Here is a 27,248-nt window from a genome sequence, read left to right as displayed (position 1 = left end):
GGGCACCTCGGAGGCAGATCTCTGGCTTTGCAGCAGCTGTGGGTTTAACTCTCTGTCTGCTTATGCACTACTTTCCTTGGTGGGGAGGAATACGAATTACTGCCTCGCTGAGATGGCGGCTCTGTTTGGATTTCTGGTGCTGAGTTATTTTTCCTTTGGCTGGCATTCATAAAGAGGTATTGTGGCGTTTTTTCTGGTGGTGGAGCCCTAGGGTCTTAATTCCTGACCAGCTCCTTTTGCTGGATGCTGTGCAATCACTTCTTTCTCACCCTACAATCAGGTTTTTTTTTAAGGGGACTGGAAGTAGCCATAGAGTATTATTTTCATTTGGGAATTGCAGCTGAAATAGAAAGTGCCTTGCTCTGGTGGTCAGTTCAGTGTCAGATGTGTCCGGCTGTGCTGGTTGGAAAATGGTAAGCAAGGGTAAGCTTCAGGCTGCATGAAGGAGAAAAGGAGAGAGAATAATCATGGGGGAGCGAAAGCTGAAATGCTCTGAAGATCTGGTATCAACAGTCAGGAGTATGGGGGGACACTTTGGGCTCTGCAGCCACACCGGAGGCGAAGAGGAAATAAATGGCATGCCAGAGAAAAAAGGGCAGTGGATTAATAAGTTACACAAATAGGATTGCCATCAGTCCTGTGCTTGGTCTTATTCCCCTCAGCTCCAAGATAGGGATTTAAAAAAGAAAATGAATGCTAAGACTGTGTGTGGAACATACACAAAATCCCAAGCGTTTGGTTAGGAAGCTTCTTGTTTCTCTCAAGAATATTCTTTCTCTCTGAGAGAGAAATGTATATGCTCTGGGCAAATCCCCTTAAAGTTATTCTGTGATGAGGGCCCTCGATACTGGTGGTTGAAGGGGAACATATTTTATGTTTGCACTGGAATTTCTAATTGTTTGGGGAAAAACCTCATGTTTCCACCCAATTCTCCTGAAGCAAGGAAGCGTTACATTCTTCTGCTTTGCCTTTTATTAACAGTTTCTAGAGCTCCTGCAGTTCCCGCTGACGTGAGCAGGGCAAAGCAACCCTGGAAAGTAGATGTGAGAGCTCTCCAAAGAGAGCTTTCCTTGCAATCCCAGTGCATCCTGCAGCATCCCGGATGTGGGACGTGGTGTGTTTGCTGCACGTCGGTTTGCCTTAGGATTCTCACCTGCTTCACATCCCTGTGTGGTGGGATACTCAAACCAGTGAGTCACTGGTCAGGCCAGATGATGGGGACCTGACCTGAGCACTATTATTTTTGGGTGGTGGTTGTCTCCCTGTGGTTGCTGGGCATAAATCTCCTGGGGGTATTAGGCAGAGATAAATCCGTCAGTGAGACCCTGGCTGTGGAGTCAGAGCAAGTGTCTGAGGTGCTGCCGGTGTGTTTGTCCCCCAGCCCTGTTGATGTGGCAGGGTGCAAAGGACTAGTTAATCAAACTGCAGAAATTAGGTGCCACCCAGCCGTTTTTCAGTTGTCACCTGGTGATCAGACAGAGCAGCTGCTCTGGCAGCCCCAAGCACTCAGCCTGTGGTGTCTGACAGTGAATTAAGCAGCAGGACCGTGCTTTCTGCTCCCTTGCTCTTACAAATTGGGACTGAGTCCTCAAAGCCACCGTTTACCTGAGTGGGGGAGGAGGAAGAAGCGGGGTTGTAAAATAAAATGAAACAGACCAGTCAAGTAATTTAATTCTTAAATCTTGTCTCCCTTGGGCTAATCTCGTCCAAGCCATTCTTTGCTCAGGTCAACTGCTTTTAATTAGCAAGCTTCATTGATCAAGGCAGGAGTGGGAGCTGGTGGGTTGCTGTCCAGGTCTTTTTAATTAGAGGCTTTTCTTCCTTGCTGGAGGAATGGTATTACCCAGAGAGAAACCTGGCAAGAGGGCCTGGAATTGTTTGAAGAAGGCTGACCTACGATCGCCTTCACTGCATCTCTCCTGGCAGTGTCAGGGGTTAGTGAATTTTTAAGTGGAGAAAGAGGGAGGAAAAAGAACCAAGCCTGAAAGCAGGTTGTGGTAGCACTGGGAATTACTGTGTAGATGTAGTTGCAGGTGGGAGTGTGGGAGTGCGTTTTTTGTCCTTCCTAGGGAAAGGCAGAAAAACCAAGGATCATTGCAGACACCTCCAGGCTCCCCAGCATCTTCAGTCTGCTTTCTCAAATGCTGCTGCCCAGCAACAGGAGCAGTGGAGCACCTTCGTGGGAAGGACAGTGAAGAGCACTTGCTCCCTGCCTTGGGGAGGAATGCCCTGCAGTCTAACAAGGTAGAGGTTGCTGTCACAGTTTTTCCCTCTTACAGTGGTTCTCTGGGGCATGAGTAGCAGTGAGGTTTTTTTGCCCTCTTACAGTGGTTCTCTAGGGCATTAATAGCAGGGATGGGGCTCACCATGTAATTGTAGCTTTGGGCAGGGGTGGTGGTGTTGCTGACTGGCTTCTCTAGCTGGTGTTCCCTTAGGGTGCAAGGCTAAAGGTGAACCCCTAGAGTCTTCCGTCCTCCTGAAGGATGACACTTTACTCCTCTTTCCTGTAAATGGAAAACCACTCTCTACCTGATATTAATCCTTCTTTACTCCATCAGCAGAAGTCATAATTTCTATTAAGCGTAGATGCCCACACTTCAAGGATGTGGATGCATCTGCATCTCTGTTCTCTGCCAGGTGCCCTCATGGCACAGTTGTCCTGCATTTTGGATGAATTCTGGCACAGGTAGTTGGCTGTGTGGTGACTGTAGATGCAAATCTATGGGCTGTCATGATGTGGTTGCTGGGTGATAGTGCTCTCTGCCTCTGGGCCTCTGCAATTCATAGTTAAGGAAAATACATATAATATTAATTAATTAGCACAAATTTGCTGTTTTATGTATTTGATCAACTCAGCCATGAAAATCCTGAAATGCAGTTAAATCAAACAGAAAGGAAGTGGCTTTGTATCAAACTATTGAATTAATATAATTATCTTATTGATTAAATCATCAAATCAACCTACAGCTCCTTTATCTGCTTTACTTGGCCATTTGGGAAGGAGTCAGCTCTCAATCCCTGAAGCACCATTCTCAGTGCCAACTCCTGCCTTTGTATTCCAGTCAGACAGCTGATTTGGAGGTGATCTCCAGCCAAATCTCCCCCGGAGAGCGAGGCTCTGATGTCCATTACAGCTGCCAACCAAAATTATATATATTTGGGCAAGAGGTGATCTCTAGTATACCCACTCTATTGTGAATCATAGAATGGCTTGAGTTTCAAGGGACCTTAAAAATCATCTCGTTTGTTACATTTCAAATACCAGGGGTGGAAATGCTGGTGAGTCGTGACTTTTTAGGGTTCCATGTGCCGCAGGAACACAGGCACCTGTCTTGCAGGCCAAGGGCTACTTCAGGGGCTGCTTTTGGAGCTGGAGAGATGCTCTTGAAATGTCTTATTTTATACTTTGTGTGGCTCTTTCTTGCAATGGGTTTCCTGTTCCTGCATCCTGATGGAAAAGTGTGTGAGTGGAAAGATATTGGTATTATTAGGTGTTATTAGTAATAAATACTAACGTGGGCTAGCTTAGGGAGACCTCCCCACAGGACTGATGTTTTAGCCAGTGGGTTTAGTTGCTCAGCTATTTAATGTATCACACTGGTTTGCTGGCTACGGGTTGCGGTCTTAGACCTGTCAGCTACGAGACCTTGCTAATGGCCCTGATTCTTGGTGGCTCACCAGAAGTGTGAGGGGAAACAGCAATGTCATAAAGAAGGTATGTCAGGGAGAGCCTGGCAGCTGCAATGTGAAGCTGTAAAATGTGGCCCTGAGTTTAAATCAGGGTCAGCTTCCCATTGGAGTAATCCAGGTTTTAACCAGGCAGCCAGCCAAGAGCTGGCTGTGATTAGTCAGAGCCATTATGATCTGTGAGCACACTTCTGTTGACCCTGCTGGACTCCCAACTTGAAAACATTAAAAACTTGACACAATTTGGTGCTATAGTTGTCATTGAGCCCCTCAAAGTTTTATCTTCCATAGGCATGTGCAAGAGCCAGTTGCTGTCCCTGCAAGCAGATAAGTTTAAGTCGGTTTTAGGCTTTGAAGCAATGCTGAGCTTGTGTAGGAGTTGGACAAAAGGTTGGGTCTTTTGAGAAAGTCCCTGCTTTGGGCTCTCTTTCCTAGTCCCAGTCTGTGGCTGTCTCAGTGGTCCTGCAGCCACCTCATTGCTGATAAGCGATGCCATTTCATCCTTAGTCATTCCGGCTGACAGCAGCCAGGATGACTCATCCACGGCGCTGTTGCTGGAGTGTGAGTTTAGCCTCCGATTGTGCTGTGAGGAGAAAGCAAGCAGGAAAGGTTCCCGAAGAGCCTCTATTGTTCCTGCCAGCTCAGGGCTGCTGGCAGGGGGCTCGGGCACCGACAATACTGCTGGGCTCTCAGAAATCTCACTCCTAACACGCCTCAGTGGGGGGTGAAAGGGTAAAAAAAAAAAAAGGCACACGATCCAGGTTTGGCTTTGTGCCGTGCTCAAACTTCTCCATGGTTCCTCCTTCTCCAGGAAACAGTCGCTCTGCAGGTGAGGCGTGAAATACATCCACTGGAGAAATTGAAAGAGACTGTCTCAGCAGGGGAGGGATTCGAATTCTGTCAGATTTGGGGGGGAGGTTTCCAGCCTTCCTTGGATGCAGATTTCCCAGGGGTGATGCTTTTCGTCCTGCATGTGATTTTTGCTTTTGGCAAGCTGCCCTTTGGCGCTGTGTGTTGCTCGAGATGAAAGGCTGGAGCGAAGCATGTTCTTAACACTTAGGTAACCAGCTGTGTTGTCAGATTCACCTTGAAATACTGATGAACAGCTTTGCAGGGGCCAACCCTCGAGTTACCCTGCCTTGTCTGGGCTGCTGCCTTGGCTGTGGTCCATAGATGTGAGGAAGACCACGGCCTCCCTTTCTGGTGGAGACAGCAGCAGGAGAGATGAGTTGATTGAGGACACAAAGAAGGAATGGTTTGGTTCTGGCCTCCATTTCTGGAAGTCTGGTTCAGCCTTTGAGCTTGCACCCTGTGCTGATGTCCCCTCTGTGATGTTCCCATCCTACCTGGGCTGTCCCAGAGCAACACCATTTCTCCTGAGTCCCTCCTGGAGAACTGTCATGTTCACCCATTAGTGTCAACTGATGGGACCTTCCTCTTGTCAGGATTTGCTTTCCTCTGATAATGTTGAGACATGGGAGCTTCACCTTGGGGAGATACTTTCAAGCAAATGGGATTAATAATTTCTAGGTGGATGGGAGCAGCTGAAGAAACATCACTTGGAAATGTGTGCAGGTCAGGCACTGAGAGCATCCTTGGCCTGGCATTAAAGTCAGCATTCCTGGCTTTGTACAGCAAAGTCATAATGGGTTGTTATTACAACCAGCAGTGTGAGGGAGACCCTTCTGCTGGAGAAGGTCTCTCTGTGGTGGGTGTGTGTGTTTCTGATGGTGCCTGGTGTGATCCATGCAGTCAGTCTGGTGTCAGCTCTCTGATTTATAACCCTTACAGTGCTATGGAACCCACACTGCAGCGTCAGAAACCTCACCTCCCCTTCTCCGATGCCTTGCTTGCTTCGCACTGGCAAATTTTAGGAGCAGCTCCTGTAGATTTGTGTAAGGTCAGATGCCTTCTCTTCTTCCTCCTTCCTTCCAGTATGCCTGACCAGTGTGCACGAGAGGTTGATCTGCCCCAGGAAGATCTGTTGGTTCCCTGTTGGACATCACAATCCTTTTCCCTCTCTTCTCCTATCAACCAGTCAAGGTTTGTGACAGGGGAATGCTCTGACTGCTGGACTGTGTTGGTGTTTGAGCATCACTGGGCTATGCAGGAGTTGCAGATGGGAGGGTGCCCCAGGTGCTTGATGCCTTGGTTTTCCCTGCTTGTCCAAATGTGGCATCTCAGGAGGATGTAGTGGGGGTTTGCTCCCCTTCCTCATCTGTATTCCCTCACCTGAAAGTAGATGCTCCAGCACAGGATTTGGTGTCAGTGCTGGCACGGCTCATGATACTGCACATGGCAGCAATTCCAAACTGTTCCAGCCCTGCAGCAAGCATCTCCTTTCTCTTTCCCTACCTTGCCCACATGTCTGCACAGGGCCATGGCCGTTCACCCTGTGGACAGCTCTGAGTCTGGACTGCTCTTTTTTGGCAGAACAGCAATCTGTGCTTAGGTCAGCTGTAAATTTAATCGAGCGGCACAAAGGATTTAGTGCACCTTGTGGATAACAATTGCCTTGGGCTGGACAAAAGAAACACTCATGCCATTCCCTTTTCCTCCTCCTGCGACGGCTTAGGCTGTGGTTGTTTTTTTCCCTTTTGTCTCCCACTCCACGACATAAAACTCAGATGTTATTTGCATCTCGGTGTGTCTCAAAACACTGTGAGGCTTCTTACCTAGCAGTGATGAATTCAGTGTATGCAGCATAGAACTGTGATTTCCCTCAGGGTTCTTTGTAGTAATAATTTCTGTAAATAAAGGCTGGAATCAGGATCTCTGTTGTAATAGGATTTTGTTTGTGCAAGGGCTAGTAGCCATGTCCCCCTGATGCTGCCCTATATTAGGATTGTGGGCTTTATGACAGCTCTGTGTGGGATGGGAAGGGTGGGCTGGCACAGAACACCCTTGAAGGGAGGGAGAGGAGTAGGACTCACCTATGGGAAGTGCTGGCAAATGTGTGGGCCAGCAACCCAGTGCTTATGGGCACCTTCTCTGTCTCTTGAATTGCTGGATCTTGCCAGACTGGTTTGTGTTCCTGACAGGGGGCTGGCTTTCTGCAAAGACCCCAGGGCCAAGGTGAAGTCCCCATCCTGCATAAGGTGCCAAAGCCTGTGAGTCTTGGAGGAGAGGGAGGAGTCGGAGAGGATAAGGTCTGAACAGGCTCCAGTGACCCTCGTGACTGCACTGCTCTGTGTGGAGGAGTGCTGCAAGCTCCTCATTCGTCTCTGGACTCGCAGAACTCGCGATGCCGTGAGCCGGCAATGGCGGTGACCCGCATCCCGGAGCAGCTGCCCTTCCGAGAAGCTCACGTCCATAAAACACACACCATTGCTCAGAGAGCCATTTGTCAGCCCCCTTGAATGAAGGATGCAAGAAAATGGTGCCTTTAATTACACCTGCCTGGGAGAGAGGTGGGTGAGGAGAGTGTGCCATCGCGAGCCTCGGGGGCTGTTAGATTTTTTTCTCACCTGATCTATCAGTAAGAAGCGCATGGGGGAAGCACATGTGTGTTCACACATTCACTCTGCTACCCCTGCTGGGTGCAGTAACTCTTCCTGTGCTGGTGAAGGGATGCTGATGGAAACTTCTCTTCAGTGGGAGGGTTGGTGGCTGCACTGGAAGTGATGGGGACCTTTGTGCCTGGGCTTCTGCAGCACTGCAGAGCATCATCACCACGGGATCCTGAGCAGCTGTGGGTGAATGCAGCATGCTTTGAACATACACGGCTCAGACATGTTGGTTAATTAAGATTTCTATTCTTGTGCTGGCTGTATCTCATCCTGAATTGGTCCTGTACCCAGGTTAGGTGGGCTCAGTACCACCTAGTGATGTGAAGCTGAACTGGAGCTCCACTACACTATGGAGATGAGAGGCTTTTCCTCAGGCAATGATGGCAAAGGATTCGTGCCAGCTTCGGTGTCAGCAGCAGAGAGTTGTGCTGTTCTCAAAAATAACCAGGTGCCAGAATTGTTTGTCACGTGAAAAGGTGTGCTGCCACTTCATCCCTCCCTGGCATCACCTGGAAGGCTCAAGTGTGCTCTGACAAAGCCTGCACACCATTCACAGTGTAATTAGCACCACAAGTCTTGCTAATTGCTGAGGGTTTTTTCTCTTCCCCCTCCCTTTCTCCAGCACAAAATTTCTCTAGTTATCTTGGGTTATCGTCATGGTAGACAGCGTGCTAAGCCTAGATGCTCCTTCTGAGGGCTGGTGTCAGGAATAATTACTGCCATGGTAAGCTGATCAGCCCTTTCTTATTAGCTGCTGTTGTTGTTACTCGACATTGATTAGTAATTTGTAGCTGCCAGTGCTTTCCTCTGCCCTCAAAGCCGAGGGTTTGCTGGTGCTGCCGTGCTGTTCTGCCAAGGCCAAATGAACATTTTCCCCCCTTGCCACCCATCCTGGAGCTTCCCTGTCTAGAGTGTGGTTTTTAAATCTCCAGCTCATGGCTGGGAGAGCAGCAGCAGCAGCAGCCCTGTCTAAATGCTGACTTTGCAGCTGAAAATTGCTGAGGGTCCTAGCTGGCTGCAGTGGTGGAAGATCTTGTGGTGAGTGACCCAGTGGTGGGACAATGTTTGTAATTTCAGGCTGAGAGCTTTGCAGTGATGCCCTCAAGTCCTGCATCATCCTGCTGGTTGGAGAGGTCAGTGGAGATGCCACAATAAATATCAAATAGCTCCAGAGAGGTCTGTGATGTTTGTAGGTGGCTGCTCACGAGTGTTCATGTCTGGGCCGGAGACCAGCAGTGAAGGTGGATTTTGGAGAATGAGGAGAATACACACCTGTAGCCTCTATCCTGTTAGGAGATGTTCAGGTTTGTTTTAAAGTAAGGCCATTTAGCAACTTGAAGCTGCAAATGCTGGGAGAAGGGGAGCTTCCCAAGCAAGTCCTGGGGTCAGGGGTCCTCACTCACAGTGCTGACTCCCTCTGTGGTTGGGTCTGTCTCGTATGTCTTCCAGCTGCTCCTATCCAGCTCTGTGAGCCACGTGCCACCACTTGTTTGTCTGACCTGCTGGTCTGTGGACCAGCTGTGCCTGTCAAAGCAGGGTCAGAGAGCAGAAGGCAGGCTTGCAAGCCTGTGCTAGGGTGGAGAGGGAAAGGAATATAAGAATGCAAGTGCCTTTTATGTGATCTGTGTCTCTTGTGTCAGCATGTTGCTGCCTCACATGTTGTCTCAGGATGTCAGCAGAGGATCTTTTGAGCATTTTGGGCTGTCCAACATGGCCCCTTGCAGAGCGACATCCCAGGAGATGCTCTCCCGTCAAACACCTGCATGCAAACAGTAATCTGTCCTGGGCAAGCCCTCTGTGGAGGGGACATGGAGGAAGTCTTGGGCTGGCGTGGAGCAGAGCAGTATCCCCATCCATCTCGGTCCCCTGTCTGGGCCTGCCCGTCTGGCACAGCCGGTATAAATCACGCACGGGCAGCAGAGACGGCGGGGAACGCGCCTCCTCTCACCCCTACTCTGACTAGCATCCCTGTGATGCCAGGGGGGTGGCAGGGGGCAAAGCTTGATGTCACTTCTTGGCACTGTAAGAAGACGTTATTCAAAGAGCCGGTGACCTCTCCTGGCACGCAGAGTGCTGCCAGGGACCTCCAGCGCCGCGTCTGCGGCAAATCAAATGATGTGCTGTGGGAGAGGAGGGCTGGCACTCAGACATCCATCACCAGCCTGCTGACCGTGGAGGAGAGGAAGAGAGAGCTGCCAAGAAGCCTCCCCTCCATCGGTCCTCGGAGGCGCCGGTAGCTTAAATCCTGGGGTGTCTTCTTACTCATCCATTAGTGGACACTAACCACAGCTCCCTGTGCAAGCACCTTAATGGCTACGTCGTCTGGGCAAGCCCTAATTAAGACTGAGGAGTGGTTTCTTTTCAAAACCTGTGCCTCAAGTGTGTTTTTCTAGTTTCTCACCTTCGCAGATGAGATTTCCAGGGCTCAGGCTAGGTGATTTTTCTTTTCTTTAGTAGTTCCAGTGATTCACCCGTTTAAAAACGTGAGAGGACTGCAGGACACCCGATCAGGCTTCCTTTCTGATCACACGTTCAGGGGATTTTATTATCTTTTCTTTTCCTCCCCAGAGAGCTCAAGCTCTGAGGTAGCTCAGGTAGAAACCTGCAAACCACAGAAATTAATCTTTGCTGACAAAAGCTTTCCAACTAAGCACTGGTCTGGATTTGAGAATGTGCTTGATGCTCCCAGGTGAGCTTGCAGAGGTGGAAGGAGCACTGGCGTGTCCCACCACTGTGGCAGTGGATGGCAGTAGGGTCTGCACTCACCGTGGGGCAGAGTTAGGGGGTCCAGGCTGCTCTCTGGGTGTGACAGTGACTGTGTAGTGCTGTTGCTGGGCATCTTGGAGGGTGAAGTGCTAGACATCTGCATCTTGCTTGCATGCTGCTCTGTAGGGCTGAGAGGTTTCTTCAGCTTGGAGGCTGCCTTCTCCAGCTCCTATTCTCTACTGGTACCATCCAGTCTACACCAGTGACTTCAGTGGGCCAGCCTTATTTTACCTACCATAAGGATGGTAGGTAAATTCAGCTGAATTCTCTGGCTCATCCTCTCCTCTGTGATCTACCCAGCTTCTCGTCCCACTTTCCTCTGCTGTGGAGGCCACCACCTCAGCCACAGGAGCAATGCTGGGCCTTGGCTGCTGGTGCTTGGCCCACTGCAAAGGGTGGAGGCTGCTGTGCTCTCCCCTTTCCTGGTGCTTTGGGGTAGGTGTGGTTTCTGCAGCACTGAACGCACCAGTGCAGGACACTGCGGGCAGCCCTGGAAATGTCCCACGCGTTCGTTGCCTGAGCCGTGTTGCTCTGTGGAGGACCTGCCTCCCTCTGCTGACGAGGAGGTGCTGGTGATGTGCCACTCTGGTCTTGTGGGATAGAGGCAGCAGGGAGGGGCTGTTGACTGGGAGAGGAGCACGGGCCAAAAAGTGTTATGGAGAATGTCTCTGCTGTGGAGTGTGGGCCTGATTTGAAGTGGTGTCTGCTGGGATCTGAGCTTACCTTTGTCTCAGATTCCAAGCCCACCCTTGGAATTTGGGTGGTTGGCACTTTTCTTGTGTGCAGAAAGAGTTTGAGCTCCACGGCTGAGCCAGGTGCTTTCACAGCTATTTCCATTTCATGGGTACTGCAGTGGTGCCGCGCTGGTGCCACAGGACAGTTCAGTCCCCTCAGCATGGTCTGCCCAAGGGTGTAGAGAAGCTTCCCCAGCTCACATCTCTCCAAGCTTTCAAACACCCCACAGCAGAAGGAACAATCGTTAGCCAAGCTCTGACCGAGTTCTCCCAAGGAGAAAAGAAAGACGCAAGGGTTGAAACATTCCTTAAAGCTCTCTGAGCAATGATGACTGAAATCTCCTGGAGTCTGGCCCAAACCTCAGGTCGCGTGTCCCTTCTGACAGCTCTCTTCCCCACGGGTGCCTGGGGAGCATGGAAATTCCTCCCAGGTTTTCCCAGCCCCTTTCCCAGGAAAGGCAGTGGGCCTCTAGATGGCAGTGTTTCTGTTCTGGAGCCCAGGAGCCGCTTCCCGGGCGAGCTCCGTGGATCCCTTTCGTGCCAGGCTCTGGAGAAGCTCCGCGATTAACGCCGGGCTGAAGTGGACAGCTTAGCACCCTGCTGCCTCTTATCGCTTCCTCAGTGAAAGTGCCTTGAATTTTGTGACCTCGGGGGACCAGCGGTTTTAGCAGGCTGGACAGTAGTTTCCTGGCTGTCCTTCCCCTCCACGTGATGAAATTGGCTCAGGACTGAGTGCTCGGACAATTGCCTGTTGGTCAAGGAGGTAGCAGGGCTTTTGAAGGTGGTGGGTGTCCTTTGCTGTGACAAAGCTCAGGCGTTTCCCCCGTGTGCTTGAGGATGCAGACAGGGGTTCTGCTCTTCCCAATGCGTGTGGAGGCTGCCTCCGTGGAACTAGGGCCTTGTCTTTGGCTGGGGGAGAGCTGGGAGCTTAGGGAAGGGCAGTATTGCTGGAGAGAGGACCGTAATTGCTCCTGCACACTTGTAGCTGTCACTTGCTGCCACCTCCTCCCTGCACCTGCCTCTGCTCAGTGCCTGAGTGATGGGGATGCTGGGCTCAGTACCCTCCTCCTTCCCCAGGGCTTCTGCTTCGATGCCAGATGGAGACCACACCTCAGAGGCTGTGCCTGTGTTTATCTTCTCTGCTGGATGCCAGTGTGACAGGTATTTTCTTTGTCCATAGAAGTGTCAAGGGAGAAAGATGGAGGGAGCCTGAAGGCTGCTGTCCCTCACTGGCTGCACTTGATAGCTTTGCTTCAAGCTTGGTGCCAATCTCACTTGGCTTCTGACCACGTTTTATCATGGACTCAACCCATTTGTGGTCAAGAAGAGGAGAGGAAGACCCAGAAAGCCAGGGATGTGTTCCTGCCCCGGGCGCTGTGAAATGCAGCACATGTAGACTGGGGTCTTGTAACTCTTCCCTCTTACAGCCTCCTGGAAGCTGGCAACAAAACTCAGCCCCTTTCTGAGGTCCCTGGAGAGCTGAGCAGTGTGGAAGGCAAGTGCCATATTCAGCAAAGGTCTGGGCTGTTTGTACACGTTGTGGCTCCTTGGGGTTTTATGAATCTAAGTGTACCCTCATCTTGGGAGAATCAGGTTTACTCTGTGGACCAGAAATAGAGGTGGACCCAGATCTTGCTTGAACTTGGCTGCTGTGGTGACAACAGCTGACCTGGGATCTGGCACAGTCTCCTCTTCAGCTAATTCCTACCACTTCCACTAAGGGAAGTGATGAGATGGGTGTGAGAGCATTTCCTTCCTGCATGGAAGGATTGGAGGAGCAAGCTCTGCTCCTGAAGCTCTCCTCTTGTCCTCCATCCCCTCCCTCTCCCCTGTGCCTGCCTGGCCTGGCTCTCCCAGCCTCGCCTCTTGCCCAGGGCTGCTCATACTCCCCCTCAGCACTGTGGAGGAGCCTGGAGCTGCTCCTGACCAGGAATGATGCTGGTTCTGCAAAGTACAGAAAGGGTGCTGGATTTCAGGGGCTGCAGGAGATGCCAATCGTTTCCCAGCTCTGCCACAGCAGAGGAGAAATCATTCCTATCTCCCTGTGCATCATTTCCCTCTGCATAAAACAGACAGTGATCCTTTTCTTGCCTCCTTGAGTTGATGCCAAAGGAGAGAGACTGGTTCCTCCTTGTTTTTCCCCCAGCACAGATAATAGTCTCTTTGGGGCTGGCGTGCTTGTGCCTGGGCTTTCCAATCCCCCAGGCGACCTTGGAGCCTGGCTTTCCAGGAGTGTGGCAGCACAGGTGAGCTGCCTGGCTGTCTCTCAGCCTCTCAAGGCCATGTGACAGCTCGCTCCCAGCTCCAGCCTACACAGGAGCTTTCTCTGCCGGTCCTGCACCTGCAGCCTGGGAAAATGGCTCCAGTCATGCTGCAGCAGGCATGGACAATTGATTATAAGTGGTCATAGATTACCTGGAGCAATGCTATTAAATTTAATACACTTCTCCACCGGCTCTTGGGGCTCAGCCTTGGGTTGTGTAAGTGACATCTTGTTGCAAAGCATTTTGGGGACAGTGCTAGGGGCGGGAGGCAAAGAGATTTGACTGCAAAAAGAGGGGGAAGAAGATGAGTTTCTGTTGAGATTTATTTCCTGCCCTATAATTGCCCAGAAAAGCTGTGTAAACCCTCTCTGTTTGTGGAACAAATACTGGAAGAGTTACTGCTCTGACCCTTTTTTTTTCTTTTCTGCTGGACAATTGTCTGTGCCCTTGCTATTCTGAAGCCTCGATGTGCTGCTGGCAGATTTATGCCCTGTTGAAACCCACTTCTTATTGCCTCAGAGTTGATTGGAAGAAAGGAAACTTACTTGCTGGAAAAATAAACCTGCTGCCATGTGCCCTGCATGCCAAGCTGGGGTTGAAGTTTAGAAGTCTTCTTTTCCATGTCAGCTCCTTGTCTCCTGTCACTGTGTCATCTTTGAAAGGTGAGGGACCAGCTCCAAAGAGGCTCACCAATGGATTTAGGCAAGAGTGAGATACCTAATGAGCAACCCACGCTGTGATGGAGCGAGGCCACTGCCTCCTCTCGAGGGAAGGGCTGTTCAGCCTGCAAGTCCTGCCCTGGCTTAACAAAAGCTTGTGGCAAATCCCCATGTGAGCACTGTCACAATGATTTGGCAGCTGCTAAATTTGGGAATAAATCCACCTTCCATGGCAGCAGTAGTAAATCAGATGAGGCATGTCCAGTGAGGGTTTGGAGTCCACTGCAAAAATGCACTTGGACTGTGTGTGGTTCAGAGCTTGCCTGTGCTGAGGAGGAGTTGGTGCTCAAGCTCTCTGGAACAAACCTTGGAGTTTTAATCCTGTCCTGGGTGAGATCCCAGGAGTTTGTTAGTGCTTTTTGGGATCTTTGTCATTCTGCAAGCCTCTGATATTGGTGCTTAGAGCCCCTTTTTCCTCTGTGTCAACACAGAACTGATAAGCCAGCAGGGCTGTATAGTAGCCAGACAGCCTAGAGAGGCTCTACAGCAAAAGCCACTTGGAGTCATTGATCCTCCCCTTGAATGCCACACAACAGCAGATGCAGTCACTGGCAAACCTCAGCTCCTCGTAAGTGTTGGGTGGGTGTGAGGTCTTTTGCTGCTGGCCCTGTCCAAGCAGGGGTGGTTCTGTCTGCAGGTTTTATTCCGGGTAATGCAGGATTCTTGTGGTAGCTGGTAAATGCCAGCCCTCATTAGGAAGTATATCATCTCGTGGGTGTGTTTCTCCTTGTGGTGGAGGCTACTGGTGTTTCACCGAGTGTCTGAGCTGAGACTCAGGCCTGTGTGTGTGTATTTGTGTATGTACCCGTGCACTTCCTCCTGCAGGTGACAGGGGAGCAGAGGGCGTGGGGATTGATCCGTGTGCCTGTGTGGGCAGCTCTGCCGAGGCTGTTTCTCAGCTGGAATCCCAGCACAGGGCTCTGCGGCATTAGCCGCGGCTTCCTTTTCGCCTTCTGTCACGTTTGGAAGGAGGGAAGATGTAGCTGAGTCTTGCAATAGTAGGTCAAAACATACTGCAGCACTAAAGATCAGAGCAAAAGCTTTCTTGTACAAACACATGGTTTTATTCATCCTGTTATTTTCTTTATCAAATACTTACTTGCCTTTACAGAGCAGCTTTCAGCCCCAGGGAAAGCAAGTGTCTCTGGGAGGGCAGCTGGGCTAGTGACTGGAGTGGGTGTCAGTTGTGAAAAATAGGCAGTCTGGACTCTTATTCCTGATTCTGCTCTGGTTCCTGTCCTCCAAATCTCTGCGAAGAGCTGAAGAAATGAAGAGCAGGGGCTGTCACTGCATGTGTACGTGGCACACAGCATGGTGGCACCCCCAGAGCACCCTGGGCACAGCAAGAAATGCCAGTCATGCTTGCAGCTGTTTCTGGCTGGGTAGCAGCCTGGTTAGGGTGCAGCCTGGTTAGGGTGCTGGAACGAGCTCTTTTACCCAGGCAAAGCTCTGCCTGGGATTCTTCAACGTCCAGACATGCAGACAGCTTATTTTTAAGGTCTCGTTTGAAAGATGTCAGCTCCCCCTCCCTACTCTTCCCCAGGCAGCGAGAGCAGAAAACTAAATTTATCTGCATTGGGACAGAGAGAGCTGGAGTAAACCAGCCAGGCACTGCTCCAGATCTGCTGGGTGGAACAACTGGCGCAGAGCTGTCTGTCTGTCCCAGCCAGAGGTGCCGGGGTGCAGCTGATGCTGGGCTGGCTGTGACACCTGCACAGTGTTTTCCATTCCTGTCCCTGGGGTTCAGAATTTGCTGGAAAGTTTGCCTTGTTGGGGTGATGTTTTATCAGTCTCTGGGTTGATATATTTCTTCTGTCGGTGAGGCAAAGCAGTCCCGCTGCTTGTTGGGAGACAGATGAGGAGCTAGGAGCTAGACAGATGAGGAACACTCCTTGCCTTGCTTCCCAAGACCTTGTGAGAGCCCCAGGGTGGAAACAGCTCTGGAGAAGAGGTGAAGCCCTTGTTGCTCAGGAACTTTTGAATATCCTGGAGGTAGTGCATAGGAGTGAAGGACTCAAATATTTTCAGTTTGAGGGCAGCTGCCCACAGGTCCCTTTCTGGGGTCATTCTTGATTGGGGGAAGGGAACACAGGGCAGATGTTTGAATGGGTGTGTGCTGCACACTGCTGTGTGCCTGAGGTAAAGAAGAGGCTCTTCACTGTGTTCCTTCCTGGGGCTGTCTGGGGGCATGGGCAGGTGGAGAATCAGTGGGATCTGTTTTTTCTTTTCCCTTTCCTAAAGCTGGAGCATCCTTCTCTGTCAGGCTGCTGCTAATGAGTTAGTTAAACAGCATCTCCTTACTGGAAACTCTTTTCAGTCCAATTAAGATCTTGCAACATGTCAGTTGTGACAATAAAAGTGAATTAAGGCTCATTTCTCCTTTTTTACGATGTTTTTTAGAAGATGGGAATGCTCATTTAGAGGAGCTAATCACGGTTATTTATTTGTCAGTGGTACCAAGAAGCCCCTGCTCAGGCTGGAGACCCGGTGCCAGATGCTGTGTGTGCTCGTGGAAGGGGTGGGAGCCAGCCCTGGAGAACCACACAGGAAGAGCCCAGCTGAGGGCGGGAGACTCCTCTGACCACTTAGCCCCAGCTGCAGGACTTGCTGCTGCTTGGAGAGGCTGTGAGAGCCACTGGAGTCAAAAAAGGCAAGAGGAGAATGTGTAATTCATCTTCCATCTCAAGCTGCTTTGGTTCAATGGCTCGGCCAAGACTTAAAGCAAGCTCTTCCAGGAGTTGGGCTGCTAGTGAAGATGCTTTCCAGCCCATCTGACAGGGAAAAGGAGTTCTTTTATTGCTGTGAGGAACCCAGGCAGGTGAGTGTAATAGAAGAGGCCTGTAGGAAGGTTCAGTGCTTCACCTTGTTTTCAAGGGGAGCTTCTTTGTGCTTCTCAAACCCTTAACCAATAAGAATAAAAGATCCAGTAATCAAGAGCAGAAGTCCAAGGACATGGAGACACAGAGACTGAGAAGTAGGCCAGGAAGGAGAAAGCCAATCTAACAACCCTCCCCTGCTGTCTGTCCTGCAGAGAACCAAGAACAGTCAATCCTCAGTGCCTCTCCCTGCGAGGGTGCTGGAGGAAGGGGGTGAGGGCCTGGCCCCCTCACCCCGAGGCTGCCACATGGAGAGGGGCAGAATTTACTGAAGGCAAAGGCACTGAGCACAACGAGACAAATTGTCCTGTGGGCTACTGCAGTCTCATGCTGACATCAGCAGTGACTGAGCCTGTGTTTTGGGCTTCCAGATGTCTGTCTGTCAGTCTGTGCTCCTGCCTGGCTTGTGGGCTCCTTCCTCAGGACTTTTTGCTTTGTGCTGTTATGCTTATGGGCGTCATTCAGACTCTGGGTCCATCCTTGATGCCAGCCTCACATGAACGTGGGTTGGGGTTGTGGAGGCTGTTGTGTGGAGGACAGAAACCGGCGGCTTTGAAGATCATACTAGATGTGAGAATGGAGAAAGCTGAGCTAAACGAGGCTGCAGGATGTGCTGACATGCTCCCAACTCCCTCATCAGGATTGCCAGGCTGGGTGAGCCAGCAGCAGCCCATGGGGAGCTGAGACTTCCAGGCTGGGCTCCTGCTTGTGGCCACATGAGTACAATACACTGGGGCTCTTCCCCGTCCATGAACCCATCCTGCTGTCTCGTAGCAGGCTGAATCTCTGTCTGTATTGGTGTAAAAACATCGTTCTTCTTCTTTCAGTCCTGCAGCTGTTGATGTTTTGAAGTTAAGAAAACATTTAAATGATTAAAAAAAAATACCCAGCCTAGGTTTATCAAGGGAACTTCTAATGAGGAGAAGGGGAGGGTGAACAGACCCAGGAAGGGCAGCAGAGACTAACAGCCTGGCACAGCACTTGTCATCTTGACAACACAGTAAGTTTCAAACCGGGCTCGCTCCTGACGTTTGCCTGGAGGTGTATTTAACTAGTGCGGGAGATGCTGGAGCAGAAGCGTGCACCTTTGAGCCCAAGGAAGCCTCCACGGGGGTTAGCCGGGTTTGGGAAGGGGGGAGATGGGCTCCAAATGGAAATGTGCTCCTTCCCTGCCTGCCTGTCTGCGTGTAGCCAGACTGCAAGGCTGTGCTCGCAGCTTGGTGAGAGAGGATGCTAATGAAGCGTGAACCGGCTGCGCTCAGTGGCGGCTCCGTGCTCTCTGCCACCAGCCCACCTCTTCCTTTCATTCCTTCTCTCTCTGCACCTTGTGTTTGACGGATGGAAGCGCGGGCTCCTCTTGGAAGCGGGAGGGATGACAAACAAACAGGGTGGGAGTTCAAATTTAGCTAGGCTAAATTGTCAGAGGACACACAAGGCTCTTCTAGGAGAGATTTGCAGCCTTTGGGACTGGTGGGAGATCCTGGGCTTTGCAGGTTCAGTGGGGTGCAAAGAAGGGTCTTTCAGTGGCTCTGTGCTGTGTCCAGAAGTCTTTTACTGTAGCTTTTTGTTTGTTTTTTTATTCTTTCAGGCCGTGACTTGGAGTGCTCTGTGCTCCAGGGCTGCTGCTGCTCTGTATGGGGTTCCAAACTCTCAACCCTTCTTACTCCAGAACTTCGAAAGTGCGCCTCCCACCTCCCTCAAATGCCTTTCAGCTCTCCCTGCTGCAGCAGGACCTGCTCCATCTCTCCTGTCCAGGTATTCCTGCCCTCTTCCCCACAGCCCCTGGCTCTTTCCTCCCCTTCTTTCCCCCATCCTTCCCTGTTTAGTCAGGCCTTTGCTCACTTTCGGTCCCCAAGCCCTGTGCTATGGAATTTCAGAAACGAAGACGTGAACTGTGCTTCCAGAAATCCTAAGATGGTGCCTACAGCCCATAGGCTTGTGTTGAATCTGCATTGCCTGCATGTGGGAGTGAAAAGCATCGTCTCCTCAAACATGCCTGCAACCAAAATCATTGAATTGTTAAGGCTGGAAAAGACCTCTAAGATCATTGATCTGGCTGGTAACCCAGCACTGCTGTGTTCACCTCTAAACCATATCCCCAAAACAGTCCAGTCAGCCACAGGAGAGCAGGATGCTTTCTGCCTGGTCCTGTGTTGTGAGAAGGTTCTGTGGCAGAGCTTAAGGCTGATACATTGACACTGGATGCTGCTGCAAAGGGATGTGATTGGTTTTTTTATAGTGAGTGACTTTTTGGCATTTCTGAGAAGCAAACTCCCGACTGGGAGGCAGAACGAGCTGGGCATATGAGATGGGAGTCGTGCCATGAGCCAGAGCATCTGCTCTATTGGAGGGTCTGAACTGTCCTCCTGTTGCTTTCTTCACATCCTCAGGCGTCTCATGGCACCTCACTGTGTGCAAAGAAACATCTGGAAGGGTGCAAATGCCAGTCTGTGTTTGTACTGGCCCTCTGGAACAAAGCCAGCCACATCCCAGCGTCGGCTGTAACAGGAAGAGATGGAAACACAGTGTTAGACACTGGAGTGGGGGCCCTGCCTGGGAGCCTTGCCTGGAAATGGTTGTCTGTGGCAGAATGGGGAGTGGGCTAAAATCAGGGATGTTAGTCCGTGCTCTTTCTTGCAGCTGTATGGTTTTATCTTCCTTTCTAGATTGGCTTTAAGATATGGGAAAGCGTTGAGATTCTTCCCACAGGAGAGATTTGCTGAGGTCCTTAGCTGGTACAAATCAATCAAGCTCTAACTCACAAAGCACCCTATAGGGACACAACTTCGATAGGAACCTTCCCTCTGAAGTTTGATGTGATTTCCTTTTCTTCCAGCCACAGATTTTCCTCTTTTCATTGCAGAAATAAACCCTGTGACAAAGTCTGGCGTAGCCCCAGAGCTGATCCCCACCTCCCTTGTCCCAGCCTTCGTGCCCTCCATCAGAAAACTGTGAGTCATCACCTCTTGGCTCCACCAGCTTTGTAATGTTTTTTTTTTTCTCCTCCTCGTTCCCCCATCCCAGCTGGGGTAAAGAAGCGAGAAAGCAAATAGGAATAAATACCTCCAGCCATAAAAGCGAGATAAATCAATACCTCTTCTCTGAAGCCAGAGATGCTTAATAGGCAAGGATCACTGCCAGATTGTAAAAAATGTGTTTAGTGTGCGACTGGGGCAAGTTTAACCCTTGGACATAAACAGCTGAGCAGCTTCTGTCACCTCTGAATTAAATAACTTTAACTGCAGAGGGCTGTGATTAATAGAGGCACCCCTGCTTGGGATGCAGCAGGTATTTGGTGCCTATGGATTGTCTGGGAGATTGGGATGGAGAACTTGTTGCCAGGTCCCTTCTGCAGGCCCAGTGGTGCTTTTTTTCCATGAGGGTATGGCTCTATTAGTGGGTAAGGGAGATCCTGGGCACTGGGCTGAGTTGGTGAGACTTCAGCTGCCTTTCCCAGGAATTAAGGACCTTTCCAGCTCTCTGTGCTGTATTTCTGTGGTGGGAAAGCGGAGGAGCAAAGCTTGGGTGAGGCAGTGATAGGACCTGAGGGAATGACATGAATCTGTGTCAGGGGAGGTTTAGTCTGGATATTAGGAAACTGTACTTCACCCAGAGGGGGTTGGGCACTGGAACAGGCTCCCCAGGGCCATGATCACAGCCCCGTAGCTGCCAGAGCTCAAGGAGCATTTGGATGTGCTCCTTGATTGTTGGGGATGTCCTGTGCAGGACCAGGAGTTGAGCTTTGATGATCCTTGTGGGTCCCTTCTAATTCAGAATATTCTATGATTCATCAGGGTGACAAGACACAGCCAAGGCTGGAGTAACAGGGATTGTTGGAAGCCCCACTGGGATGTTGCTGGGGGAAATGTTAGCCCTGCTGTCAGCTGGAGTGGTGAGACCACGCCAGGAATAATGGGGATACTGTGGCCAGTCTTATAAAGGAGCCTGCAGAGAAATTCGGGATCACGCAGATCCTATCACACCCCGAGTTTGGCTTCACAAAATCAGTGCTAAGAGGTGATGTACTCTGGAAGAAGAACTATTTAGAGAAAGCAGATGTTGGCACAAGGACAGCTGGTTGTGGGCTATCCATGAGCTTGGGAGACTGGCAACAAGCAGAAGGGCAGTGATCCGTTCCAGTGGTCCTGGAGCAGGGAAGCACTGGGACCAGTTTAAAGCGAAGCTAAGCAGGAGTGATTATTTGAAGTAACTCCAGCACTGCTCAGAGGTTGGATGTAGGGTTTCTTACAAGTCTTATTTATGATGGCATGTGTGCCTTTTGTTGGGGCTGGGAGCTCAAAGGTAGCCAAAGTATTTCAGGAGAGGATTAGGGTCAGTTTCCCACAAAGCCTTTGTGCACCTGGATAAACTCTTTGTTCTCCTGGCACACAGTCTCACACTCAGTTAAGTGCTGCCTGACACGCATATGTTTTCCTGAACTACAGCAGAAGCCTTTTGCTGAGGAGAGCCCCACGATGGAAGGTAGCTTGGTGTTCAGGAGCTGAGGGCATCTGACACAGCTCTGAAAGCCAGCTGGTTTCTGTGCAAAAGGAAGACAGGTTCTGCTGAGGTGATCCTGGAAACATTTGTGCTCTTGTGATGTTTATTTTCATGGGCAGAGGAAATTGCATCTCTTGTTACCATAGGCTTGCCGCAGGTGTGGGAGTTAATTAAGTAGCAGTGGAACAGGCTATTCCAAATGGCCCTAATTTTGCTCTTCTCCCATGGAGGGTGTTGCTGTCAGTTGGGACAGAACAAACAGGCTGAGGTCATGGTTGGCATAAAGTGGGCAGGATTTGTCCCATCACTTGTGCCAGACCTTCTTTATGGAAGAAAAAGAGAAACCTGGGTCTTACACACCAAAAAAAGGGCTTTTGCTGACTTTTGGTGCACTGCCTCCACCTTGCTCTGCAGTCTGTCAGGCAGCTCCTACTCCTCCCTGCCAGATTCCAGGCGTTCCAGTTTGGACCCGAAAGTCCTTGTAGTTAGACCAGGTGGCGTCACAGGTAGTTCTCCACACCTAAATCCACTTAAATAATTAAGGCCAGACAAGATTTCCAAGATCATCAAGTCCAACCATTAACCCAGCACTGGGGCTTTTTTCAGTCTCTTGATCCCTTCAAATATGAAGAAAGGTGGACAGCATTGCCTGTAAGGGGCTGTAAGGGCCTACTGCCTCCAGGACCCCAGTGTTTTGGATGAGGTGCTGTCCCGTGGACATCAAACATCTGCGTGGCTTTGTGTGCATCATTCCTTGCCCACTCCTCCGCCTCCAAACGTGGGAGAAAATCCTCTTGGTGGTGCCTGCAGAGTTGTCTGTGAAAGTCCAGCCACGGAAGAGCTGGTGAATTGTTTTCCTGCCCAAAGCAAAGAAAGTGCTCCTGCTAGGATAATCAATCTTCCCGAGAGCTCCCCCAGCCGAAGGCGACCGCCCTGACTTTATGGAGTGTGGAGCATCTCCCCTGTAATGGCCACGAGTCCCCTCCCAGGCAGGAGCTCACCCGTGGGATGGGGAGTGTGTGTGTGTGTGTGTGTTTAAAGGTTGTAAAAGGCTCTGTGGAGGAAGGCTCTGGCTGTTCCACGTGCTGACACGAGAGCTCCTGGCACTTCGGCTCCCTTGGTGGAAAATCACAGCGGCGGATAAATCCTGGAGAAATAAAAGGAACCCAATCGAATTAGCCCAGAACCGTGTGCAGGAGGTGGGAAATGTTTTCACAGTGTTTCATCCTCTCTTGCGGGTACTGAATCATTGAGGGTAATTTTTCAGCTCGGTGCGGTTCAAACCAGCCAGGGCTCCTTGTTGATTAATCCTAATGAGGGAGAGAGGCTCCTCTGTTGGTCTGACAGTACCACATTGCCCTTGTGTTCCCCAAAATGGTAAGGAAAGGCACTGGCAGTGGTTTTTCTGGGTGCCCTTTTGCTTCCTCCCTGCACTTTCTGATGCTGTGCCCAGGGTTTGAGGGAAGGATGCTCCCTAATGTCAGCCAGCATTGGGCTGGGTATGCTCTGCCTTGTTGGCTGCCTGGGGCAGGAGCCATCACCCAGGCTGGGATTTCTCAGGAGGCTGGGAAGTAGCTGCCAGGCCGGATGTGGGATGGGGGAAGGGAAAGACTCGGTTTCTTTCGGTATCTGCGGGTGGATTAAGTGGAGCGTTCCTTGTTAGCTAATTGAAACAGTCAAAATGTCAAATGAGGCATTTCAATAATAGTGATGTTAGGAGCTTTACGTTTTTATTTCCTTCCCTCTCTCCTTTGTATCGTGCCTTCAAGATGTGGGGACCTAAGTCTGCCTTTACAGAAACCCTCTTAAAGAGGGGCTTCAGGGGGATGGGGCAAGGACCGTTTTAATCCCCTCCAATTCCAACATTATTGTGTTTCAGCAAATATTTTGCAAAAGGATTTTCAGGCTGAACTTCAAACAGGCAAATTCCTCACTTCAGTGACTCGGGGAGCTTTACAAATTTAGAAAAGAAAATGAAGATTGTTTTAGCTGACATTTAAACCTCTTCTCTTTTCCCAGCCTGTCAGGAAGCTTCATACACTTTGGGTCCGACGCTCTTTCCCTGAAGAAGAAAAGGATATTTATAGCTGGGTAGGGCCTTAAAGGGGAAATCTCCAGGCTGCAGTACCTGTCAGATGAAGTTACTTACGGCCCCAGTAGGAACTGTCAACCTGGAACCCACTATAGGGAAGCAGAAGGGTGGTGGTCCAGCCCTGGGCCACACAGGATGGTCCAGCTCAGGTAATTTGGCCTAATTCCTGGAGGGTGAAGGTAGGCTTGGCTGGAGTGTGGTGTTTTCCAGGCAAGTGTCTTCCTTATGGCTCACTGTGTTTTGTTGCCCTTCTGAATCTTGGAGAGTGTTGACACATGGAGACGTTGGAATGTGATTTGGATCATTCCTGCTCCTTGGAGAGGTAGGAAGGGGATTGGTGAGAGAGGCAAACCCAAAGAAAGCCAGTTTGTCACACAGAGAGGCTGTGGCTTGCTTGCCCTGGTTGTTCAGGAGCTCCTGAGGGGCTGATGGAGCACCTGGCTGCAGGTCTTGGTTCCTCCTTGCTCCCTCAGCCAGGGCTGAAGCCAGGCTGGCAATGCCAAGCAGTGAGCAGCTGCCTGGGCTGTGTGTGGAACAAGTTACTCCCAGGGATTAGAGTGATTGGGGTTTCTTAAGGTAAAGGCAGCGTGCAAAGAAAAGCAGCATGTCTGGGGACAGCAGAGCTCTGCCACAACCTGCTCTTAGCCACAGCTTGTTCTGCACAAAGAGTTTTCATTGGCACATCACCTCTTATCCGGCACTGGCCTGGAAGGAGGGCTGGGGAGTGGGCTTGGGGTTGTTTCCTGTGGCTGATGGGGCTGCACAGGAGGTTTTGGTATAAGCATTTCTGCAACCCGAGCCCTGAGGCTTGCTCTGGGGCCCCAGGTAGGACAGCAAGGACATTTTGGTGTAGCCCAAGGCAGCTGGAATCTGGATGAAGGTTGGTGTCAGGCTAACGTAGCTCTGGGGCTGTTATTTCTGTGTGGTATTGGCTTATTGGGCTATGGTGTGGAAATCTCTGGAAAGCTTCAACTACACCTGGGAGCATCTCCCACGGTGCAGGTCCACGTGTTCTCCTTTTGGCCAGCATGGGCTGGGTGTTCCGTGCCCTCTGTATTTTCCCATGTCTCCCTAGATTTTAAGGGAAAGAAATCCAGGTGCAGTGTTGGGAGAGGGAACCGTGATGTGGTCTGACCAGGAATCCTGATTTAGCCATAAGGGGGGTGTGGGGGCCCATTCTCCATGGAATGGGCGTGCAGGCACCACACAGAGCCGTTCCTTTTTGTGTCCGAAAACCACCTGGGCTGAAGGGCATAACAAAACCCCTCTTACAGCCCGTGTCTCATGGAGGTGAGACCCAGAGGGATCTTCCCTGGAGATCCCCGGTGACTCTCGGCTGGTGTTGCTCCTCTGGGCCCTGTAGGAGTGGCAGAGCCCAGAGCACTGTGCAGGATGTTCTGGGGGTATCAGGTGTGCTCGGGCCACACTGTTGGTTCTGCTTCCATGTTCCTTCAGATACCAGCCCCAGCAGTGCAGTCCTGGAGCCAAACTGCCCAGACTTTCATAATCCCAGGAAGGAAAGGAACAAATCTCTCACACATGGAGCTCTCCACCGGGGTTTTCCCATCCTCTGCCCACCCTGGTGGCTGCTAACAAACCAGTAGATCTAGACCTGCTATGCCTTGATAGAAAGATCTATATTTAGGGCCTTGATATTTAAAATGATCTGTTAGAATTTCATGCTTAAATAACACTAAATAATGTTCCCTGTTTGCACAGTGTAATTGGAAGAGGCGAATAAACCAAACAAACGGGCTATGACTGAGCTTCCTTAGTATTTTCAGACTGAAACAAACAGCAAAAAACAAGGGCTTAGCCAATTTAACATTTTGGGGGTATTTTCTAGTTGGCATTTCACTTTTTCATTTTCACAGGCCAAGAAACATGAGAGTTCTAAAGAGCCAGTGGCTTCTTGCCAAAGAAAACTCGGTTGATCTTAGATTGAAAAAAAGAATGAAAGAAAAAAAATCAGAAGTGAACTTATTGTTTGTTTTTTAGGAACTGGCAGGGCTAATGACTCTGCAAGTGCCATGGGATTTTATGCAAGTGCAGAAAAGACTTAGAAAATATTCAGCAAGTTCATTTAGGCTCCTTTCATGCTTCTCAAATCTTGAGGCTTCTTTATTGCTTCTTTATGTCAATTTGGCACTGCTTGATTTCGCTGCCTCCCTCAATGTTACTGCAATGGCATTGCTGTGCTCCGTATGGAGCAGGTCCTGTGCTGATCACATCCCATGTAACCTGTGTGGGCTTTTAGAGGATTGAATCAAAGCTCCTGCCTTTGGTTGACCCTTTTTGGGGATAGGGAGTTCAGGCCAAGCTGCCGTTGCCTGTGTGCAAAGCCCTCGGCGTCATTATTTAGGCGAAGTGATTTTGTGATTTTCCTTCTGGAAAACTGCCATTGGAGAGGGAACGTAGCCCGGGCTGACGAAGCTGCTGCACGTCAGCTCAGCAGTGTGTCTTTATCTGGCAGGATCCCTCTCTGCCAGGGCTCAAGAAGTGTTTGGACAATGCTCTCAGGCTCATGTTGGGATTCTGTGCAGGGCCAGGGGCTGGACACGATGGTCTTTGTGGGTTGCTTCCAGCTCAGGTCAGCCTATGATTCTCCTGTTGGAAGGGTGTGAGTAAGTATTCCCTCTGTGTCCCTGTGCTGAGATGCGCCACGGAGCAATGTTCCTGCAGGCTCAGGCTGTGACAGTGATGATGCTGAGACTCCTTAGCAGCCCTGCATCCTCCTCTTGGTTCTTCCCTTTCCTGCCAGTGCCCTGTCCTCCCTCTGTCCCGCCTATCCTGGGGTGAGTAGGCTTCCCCCAGTGCCTCCCCTCCTCCCAGGCTGGTGAAATCCTTCTCCGTCGTCCTCTCCCTGCGCTCCTCATGAGCCTCAGCTCTGTTTGTGCCCACATTAGCATTTCTGCTGACTGCAAGGATCGGTTTAATTTCATGGGTGTCATTTCCTTCAAGAAATCTCTCTCTGAGCAGCAGCCCGACGAATGCCTGATAAAACATATTTTCCTACGGTAATGATTTTATGGACCCATAAGTCATGAATTTATTATGATCTCAGCCCCTGCTGCTGATTGCTGTAAAATGCAAAGTAATTAACAGCGAGCGGTAGCAGCTATTCCCACCTGGTAGCGTGTTCTTGGGTACGCTGATGGCTTTGATTAAAGTAATGGCTAAAGTGTACAGCCCGGCTGTAAAATATTAGCATGATTAATGCAGTATCCTAAATAAGAAACAAAACTAATGGGCATGGTTTAAGGAATTAAATATATATATATGTATATATATATATACATTCCTTTCCCGCCCTCTAGCTATTGTTCTGGCTCATTTATGCTTTCTTTTCTGTTAAATAATGTATGGGCTGGAGGACCAGGGGCCAGGCTACAGATGCATATTGCAGTTTCATAACGTCTTAAGTGCTTGTGTTAATTTTTCACTCCTTCCTCCTCTTTCCCCTCAACCTGCCATCTCCCATCGCGTAGGGGGAGAAGGATAATCGAGTTTCCTGAACTCGGCCTGCAGTCAGATGTGATTTGATTTGGATTGCAGACAGCTTGGGGAAGTGGCTCCGAGGCAGCTTGGAGAGTTGGACGCGGTTTCCGGCCTCTCAGACCAGAAACCCCGGTGCTGTGTCCGCGTTCCCGTGGCTGGGGGTGATCTCCAGGCTGTCTCAGCCGCCGGGAGCCCGTAAGTTTTTTGCACATGAAGAATAACCACATCTGTCCAAAAGCTGCACTGCTTCTGCTGGGAACAGAATGCTTTTGCTTTTCTTTTTCTCAACAGCTTTGGAACGGTGGTGACTGGATTTGAGTGAAAAATTAGTGGAAAATAAGACCCAAGTCATTTCTCCCTGCCACCCTTCCCAAAGCCATGATGAATTTGGTTTCTGGCATTTTCCAATGGGAAATTTTCCAATCGGAAATTACTTCAGCTTGGGTGTGAGAAAAGGAAATACACTTTTTTTTTTTTTTTTTTTTTTTTAAGACAAGCACTTAGAAAATTTTATTTGGAAATGGAGAAAATATCTGGTTGGAAAAAAAAAAGGAAAAAAAAGGCCTTTCTGACCTACACATTTTGATCAGCTCTTCTCTTCCT

The 27,248-nt window shown here is 50.2% G+C and overlaps 1 long non-coding RNA gene across 11 annotated transcripts in view; it reads left to right on the top strand.

Moving 5' to 3' along the window:
• The window catches only part of LOC121667344, a 94,096-nt gene that overhangs the window by 23,028 nt on the left and 43,820 nt on the right, over positions 1-27,248 (top strand). For 8 of the 11 annotated variants that reach the window (XR_006017030.1, XR_006017024.1, XR_006017032.1 and 5 more), the window contains 2 exons: positions 18,144-18,310; positions 19,419-19,506. The exons of 2 other annotated variants lie outside the window; for them this stretch is intronic. This is a non-coding gene — a long non-coding RNA (uncharacterized LOC121667344). The remainder of the gene's footprint in view (positions 1-18,143; positions 18,311-19,418; positions 19,507-27,248) is intronic. One more of the 11 variants, XR_006017023.1, reaches the window with a different exon arrangement.

This window comes from Corvus kubaryi, unplaced genomic scaffold (genome assembly GCF_017639235.1).
Source record: "Corvus kubaryi isolate FWS band 111438036 unplaced genomic scaffold, C.kubaryi_AGA036_p1.0 37361, whole genome shotgun sequence".
NCBI lineage: Eukaryota > Metazoa > Chordata > Aves > Passeriformes > Corvidae > Corvus > Corvus kubaryi.
Note: the sequence above shows the minus strand (reverse complement) of the source record. Positions and strands in the feature narration are given on the sequence as shown.